Here is a 6,662-nt window from a genome sequence, read left to right as displayed (position 1 = left end):
GGCTAAAACCTCTTATGACTGGCATACTCATTTTCTATATACAGATAGGGTTTTTAAAAAACCTGGAGGAGTATTTCAATTTGTAATTTCATTGCTGCAGTCTTTTTGTGTATGTGTGTGTGCTGTCAAGTCACAGCTGACTTACAGAGATCCCATAGGATTTTCAAGGCAAGAGATGATTGGAGGTGATTTGCCATTGCCTGCCTTCACATCACAAACCTGGTGTTCCTTGGAGGTCTCCCATCCAAATACTAAACAGGGCCAACCCTACTTAGCTTCTGAGATCTGATGAGATCAGGCTAGCCTGGGTTATCCAGTTGAGTAATAGTATATTCTAATGAGGACAGTATCACGTGCTATTTCTGAACATTTGAATTGGCTCTGAGATGTATGGGATTAAGTAACAGCACACAGGCCAAAGAAGTGATTGCTTTATATACCTGTGCAGTGGCTATGTTGTCAATGTACCAGTTGGTGCCATGTGCTTATGCATCTTTCCTCAGAAGAAAATCAGGACTAAAAAATGATAAGGAAATGCCTAATACTAATTTGTATCATATGGCCATCTAAGCTAGCACTGTTTATCCTGACTGGCACCAACCATTCCAGGCTGTACCCAGGAAGCATTTACTGCCCTGTTACTTCAGAACCCCTTTTCTTCAAGCTGGAGGAACCAAGGATTGAGCCTTACAGCTGTTGAAATAAGGGGGAGGAGGTGTGGCTCAGAAGGTCCCAAGTTCAATGCCTGGCATCTCCAGTTAAAGTGGTCGGGGGGGTGGGCGTGATGTGAAAGTTCCATCTGAGACCCTAGAGAACTGCTTCCAGTCTCAGTAGACAATACTCACTCTGATGGATCAATGGTTTGATTCAGTATAAGGCAAATGGTGTGTGTGTTCATCTGCATGTGAAATGGCATGTGTCTGTTCCTTCTAGAAAATTATTCTAATTTCAAAATACTGATGGCTAATGATAGCTCCTTTTCTAGCTTCCCTGAAACTTTGTCAGAAAGTGCTCATCTAGTGAGAGATTGCAGAGATTCATGTTTCTGTAGGCTGCTTGAACCGTTTCCACAGAGGAGAAGCCTAGGTATCTGCACACACTAGCAAGTTGCCCTAATTCAGTGGGAAGTTCTACAGAGCTTTCCCTCAGCTAAGGTCACTAATCCTGATCATTCCTCCTGCCTGCTTTCCTAGGCTAATAGCCTCTGAGCGGCTGAGGCTATCGTGGTTGTGAGAGGACATGACCATAGAGTTGCTTATAGGGCAACTCTTAACTCTCTTTCCTTTTGCCCTGGTAAATTTCTGCCACCAGCCAGACTCCGCATGTGAGCAGTTTAGTCAGTCTTAGATCTTGAAAAGGAAAAGATCTTTAACTAGTAAGCACTCCTATCAACTGAGAACACAGGCATGGGAATATATATATCAAAACAAGGCTACAGTTGTTAACAGAAACTAAGAAAAGAACCAGTAACCCAGAGCTAAATAGGTTTCTTGGATCACTGATCTTACTTTGGCATTTCTTCCTGAGAAATAGGCACAAGACAGCTGGGGCTTATAAAACAGAAAATAGTCCTTCACTCTCCGTTTCCTGTCAGTTTCCACAGTGTGCAGTGAGTGAGCTGAATCTTTTAACTCTTTTTTCCCCCCAGCTGGGAGAGGCTTTGTTTGACCTGTCCAGAAATTGGGGGGAGGGGAGTCCCCAAGCTGGCATCTAACCATTCATCATGCGTTTTCCTGGTAGTATGGCAAATGGTCCCTCCCATCACCATAAACAAGAGTATTTGCCTTCCCATGAGTAACAATAGGCTTTTATTGTCTAGTTCCCATACAATCTGAGGCTCTTGCGGTTATTAACAGGTATGTGTTTAATTCAGGGTATCCCTCGTTCACTTGTCATGGCATGTACTTCTGTTGTAGAATTGATGTGGAGAATAAATTCTGGCTCCTTTCCTGGGTGCTGCTTTATACACAGGGAGTATACTGTTTATGCTCTTGCTTATATTCACATTTGAAGTGCCTAAACAGGGCAAGGAGTTGCAGATGGCCCACAGGCCACCACTCCCAGTGCAAGGAAACCTGGTGGAACTGGCTTATAGCATCGCTTCCGACAGGACAGCCTTCAGAGCTATATTAACATCATGATTCAGGAGTTCATGGCGCTTCTGTGCAATGCCACCGCTCGCTTGTGGACCCTTGGGGAATTTATTTTTAAACATTTATTTCACTTCCTCGTAAGAAGGTCTGAAGTCCCCCCCTTGTCCCCACAAAAGATCTGGGCCTCTCCCAGCACCAGCCTGCCACTTCTGTTACTTCAACAATGAACAGCAGGGACAGTGAATCCAGTTTTACACTAAATTCAGCCTTTGGCTTAGTGGGCCCTTAAAGCATCCTTCAACCCCAGATAGTAACCTTTGCCAAGTGTCATGGCCAACCCTGAGCTTGAGAATGTTATGCCTGCTCACTTATCTTCAGTATGTTTCTTCTCCTTGCTGTGCACAAGGCTTTTTAGACTGGAGTCCTAATGGGTATGTGATTTTCTGTATTTTCCTACCATGCTAAGTGACTGGCCCTCATTTTAAAGCGTGGTATCTTCCAGCAATATACACATCTCATCAGTTTAGTCCTACTAAAATTAGGATCCCCACAGACAAAAATAAAATTGGGTACCTTTTAATGGAAATTGCCAGCTTTGTCAGCAAAAACTTGTTTCTAGCATTGTTCTGTAGAAGAATCAAGGGATAAAAGTTTGCGATTACTTTGTTAAATGAGCCAGTTACAATCACTACAGTGTTCCCAATGTACAGTTGTCCTGAGAGTTAATGTGGGTCCTACTTGTATTTTTACACATAATCTATCAAACTAGGACTAAGATAAGGGTTTCAATTCTGAGGATGGCTAAGAAAATAGCGTCATCATTGCATTTTCATCTCCTCTTAATCCCACCCCCTGAAAACTTCTTTAGCTGTTAGAATTGTGTTATCTTCAGTTCTGCAAATGTGGTAACCTACTCTCAAGCTTCTAATAACCCACTTGGAGTATTTTTACTCCCTATTTGGAGTTCCTGTAACAGAATGAGTATTTTTGCCGGTTTTGGATGGCAAAGTGCTCTGTTGACAAGTATGTATTTATAGCTTGCTTATCCCTTCACTTATTTATAGCTCACCTTTTTTACTAAGAATCAAGGTAGATTAGAAGCTGAGTATAATTCTGATAAATGATGTCCCACGAGATGCAGCTGAAAATGTTGTTTACAACAGCAAAAGGTGTCCTCCAAGGACTGGGCTCAGGAATCAGTCTGGCTTCCACGGGGCCTTCTTTGCCACCTGTGATATGAGCAGAAACTAGCATGTGAGTGACAAAACCCTCTTTCTGTCTCACGAACCTTTGCAGATGGGTCATGTGTGGACATGGCTGGAATCCAAAGGTGATGATTTCTTCACAGAGTCTGAAAAGAGCAGCTCCTGCCAGTCCCTTCTTGGCTCTCCAGACTCTAGTATTGATCTGGATCTGAGCCGCTGGAGAAAGACTGAAGAAACCGCTGAGGAGGAGCTAGAGGAAAGCAGCAGCCAAGAGGAAGATAGCCAGATGGAAAGTAGTGATCCCCTGGCATGGGGTAGTGCCAGTGAGGAGGACGAAGAAGAGGCAGGAAAGTTCAAACAGGATGTTCTCTTGAGGTTCCTGTCAGAGGTATGACTGCTGGAGTAGGTGACTGGATAGGAATAAGAGGTGATGGTTTCTTAATGGAGTTGCAGGCCACTTGACCAAGCTGGCTGGAGAGATCTGAAATGCTGGTGCTTTCTTTCAAGGTGACAGCTTGTCCAGTAGAGATCTTGTTGTCTGCAGTATGGTAGAGACATCCAAAGGCTGAGGGATAAATGTCATGGATGCCTTCACAGTGGTTTTAAAGGCACGGCTGAACAGAGGGGTGTCTTCTCTGCCTGGATACTGAAGCACATCTGATACTAATATCAAGCTGTTTTATGTTTTGGCTTTGTATATTATCCCAACGACCTTGCCAAAACACACCTATTAGGAGGAAAGAATATTTCAATGGAAAGAACCACAGCTGAGCCACCTACTCTTGATTCCCATCACTAATCAACCATTTGTTCTGTTACATAGTTCTAAGCTGTTAAAATGTCATCCTTCATTGCAGGTGACACACCTGATGGAGCCACTCTGCATTAGCAACACGTTTCTGGCCCAGAGTCCTCAAGCCTTTTGTAGTGCTGGGGAGCAGAAAGGAAACGGAGCCCTGGCTCACAACAGAGATGCAAGAGGATCACCAATTCCCAAAGAGGAGGAATTCAAGGAAGAATGTCAATCACAGGTCTTAAAAGAGCAGGCAAGGGAGAAATCTCCCCAGGGAAGGGAAAAGTGGACACTGCAGGTCTTGGAAGAGCTACCATTCAGGTGGGGAACAAAGAAAACTGAAGAACTTCAAGATCTATGTGAGGAAGCAGGAAAGATTCAGGACAGTGACCTCAAGGTCCTTGAAAAGGACTCAGAAAAGAAGGAGCTTCATGTCTTAGTGGAGAGTGCAGGGGAAATGGATGAAGATGAGGCAGACTCGTCGGAGCTTATGAACCAGGCTTCCTTCAGTTGGAGAACACTGAAGGAAGAGGTTCCACAAACCCTTGAGGTAAGCAAGAAAAGGGCTTAGAAAACTATCGCTGCGGTAGATTATTCTGGCCTGGCATGCATGAACAAACCAAGTTATTCCCTGTCTCAGTGCCTCATTTCCTCATCTAAGGATATTTAGTGTATTCTTCTGCAAGAGTTGATATGATGTGATCCATGTTGAGGAAGCCAGCAAAGAGCATGGGGAAGAAGAATTTTGAGGGTTAGCAATAAGAAATGGTTGTTAGTGGGAAGAAGGAAGATGAGAGCAAGCTGCTTGGGGACGTAGCTGGGTTTAGGGTTGGAAGCTCAGTGATGTGGAGTCCTGCATCCCCCTAATCTTAATCCTTGTTGCACCTTTCACCGTGTGCCTCTGGCCCTTGGTTTGGGAATTCCCAGTACTGCTTTGCCAAATGATCTGATCCCTTTTATTTACAGGAGATGGATGTGGGAAATTCTGAAGAGCAACTTGAGGACTGGAAGGATAGTGACTTCCATCTGAGTTACAGCAATGAAGACTCTAGTCCTTGTGAAATTTCCACAACAAGCTCTCCTTCTACAAGTACTGTCTCCTTGCCTTTGTGAGTATTGCTTGTCTAAAGTTCTGAAATGGGTCACAAACACTCCAGGTGTTTGCGCTGTCATTAACAAAGAGGAGCTCACACTAAAGATGTAAGCAACTTTACACAATATACTGACCAACAGAGGCTAGAGAAATTGATATCAAGGAAGTAAAGAGAATGGTGAGGTCGGAAATTGCTCTGGCTTTCTGAAGACTAAGTGGCTTCAAATGGCCAGAAATTGTGTTAGTCTTTAAGGTGCTACTGGACTCCTACTCTTTTCTAATGATACACATTGTAAGAGAGGAAGCGCAAGTTAACTCATGCGTCCTGTACTCCATTCTTCTGTGATGTCCCATGCCCTAATAGAACATTTGTGCACACAACCCAGGCAGTGAGATGCTCAAGCTCCCAAGGCAGGGACAGTGTGTACAATTCGTAGTGAGGAGAGATGGAAACGTTCCCCTTTGGTAGCGATGAAACATCCAAAGTTGTACATAAACATTCTCCACCCCCAGCATCTGCCTGTCCCCTCTCACTCCTGGCTGGGGTAATCAGCTCTCAAGTGAATGAGCAAGACCCATCCCTGCTTGGAAGTTTTGGTTGACGGAAACCAACTCTTCTCCTTCGGTAGCCACCACACCCCTCACTGGTTTGATGCCAGGAGGAGCATAAAGATGGGGCTATTTTGGTAATGTTAGCCATAGTAAGGCACGCAGGTAGGAATCAAGGCAATCTCTTTATCTCTTAAACAAATAAAAGCTATATTCTACTTGTGAGTCTCTGGTGGGTATACAGGCTACAGAAATTAGGTGTTGATCCTAACAAAGGAAATGAAACGTAGAGAGAATTCTAACCTAAGTAGGAAAACCAGAGTACCTGGTATCTGCTCTCCCCTCCCACCTGGAAGATGCAGATGGCTGCATGTGTAAAGAGGATGCTGCCACTGTCATTCACATGGATGCACTCCCCCACAGTTTCTCACACAGACAAAGAAGCACTCCTTTTCAGTTCTCTCCCCTCACTTGTGTAGAAAGGTTCCAGTCAATCTGGGTTCTGACTGTACAGACCCGCCGGAATCCACCAGCCAACAGACAGGTGTTTGGACATCAGTTTTTCACTTCCTCACAGAGTATGAAAACTTTTGAGAGAAATGAGGGTTTCCCAGCCTCCCTGGTAGTATAAACATTGGCCCATCTCCATATCGCAGTCAGAACCTTCCTAAGGTGAAAGGTGTCCTGCTTTCAGTCTATAAAAGAAGAGAGTGCCTAAAGAACAATAGGTCAAGAGCAGACAAAGCCTGGAATGAAAAACAGCAGAAGTCAGGACTCCCAAGGAGCCGGTGAAGAACCTGGCAAAACACCTGCGGTGACATGCACTGCACTCTGCACATGAACTCCCCTCTGCATCTCACACCTAATCCGATCACGCCTGCTGTGTCATTTACTTGCTTTTGACATTTACACGCCGTTGCCATTGGGTG

This window comes from Euleptes europaea, chromosome 1 (genome assembly GCF_029931775.1).
Source record: "Euleptes europaea isolate rEulEur1 chromosome 1, rEulEur1.hap1, whole genome shotgun sequence".
Taxonomy (NCBI): Eukaryota; Metazoa; Chordata; class Lepidosauria; order Squamata; family Sphaerodactylidae; genus Euleptes; species Euleptes europaea.
This window is presented reverse-complemented; position numbering follows the sequence as displayed.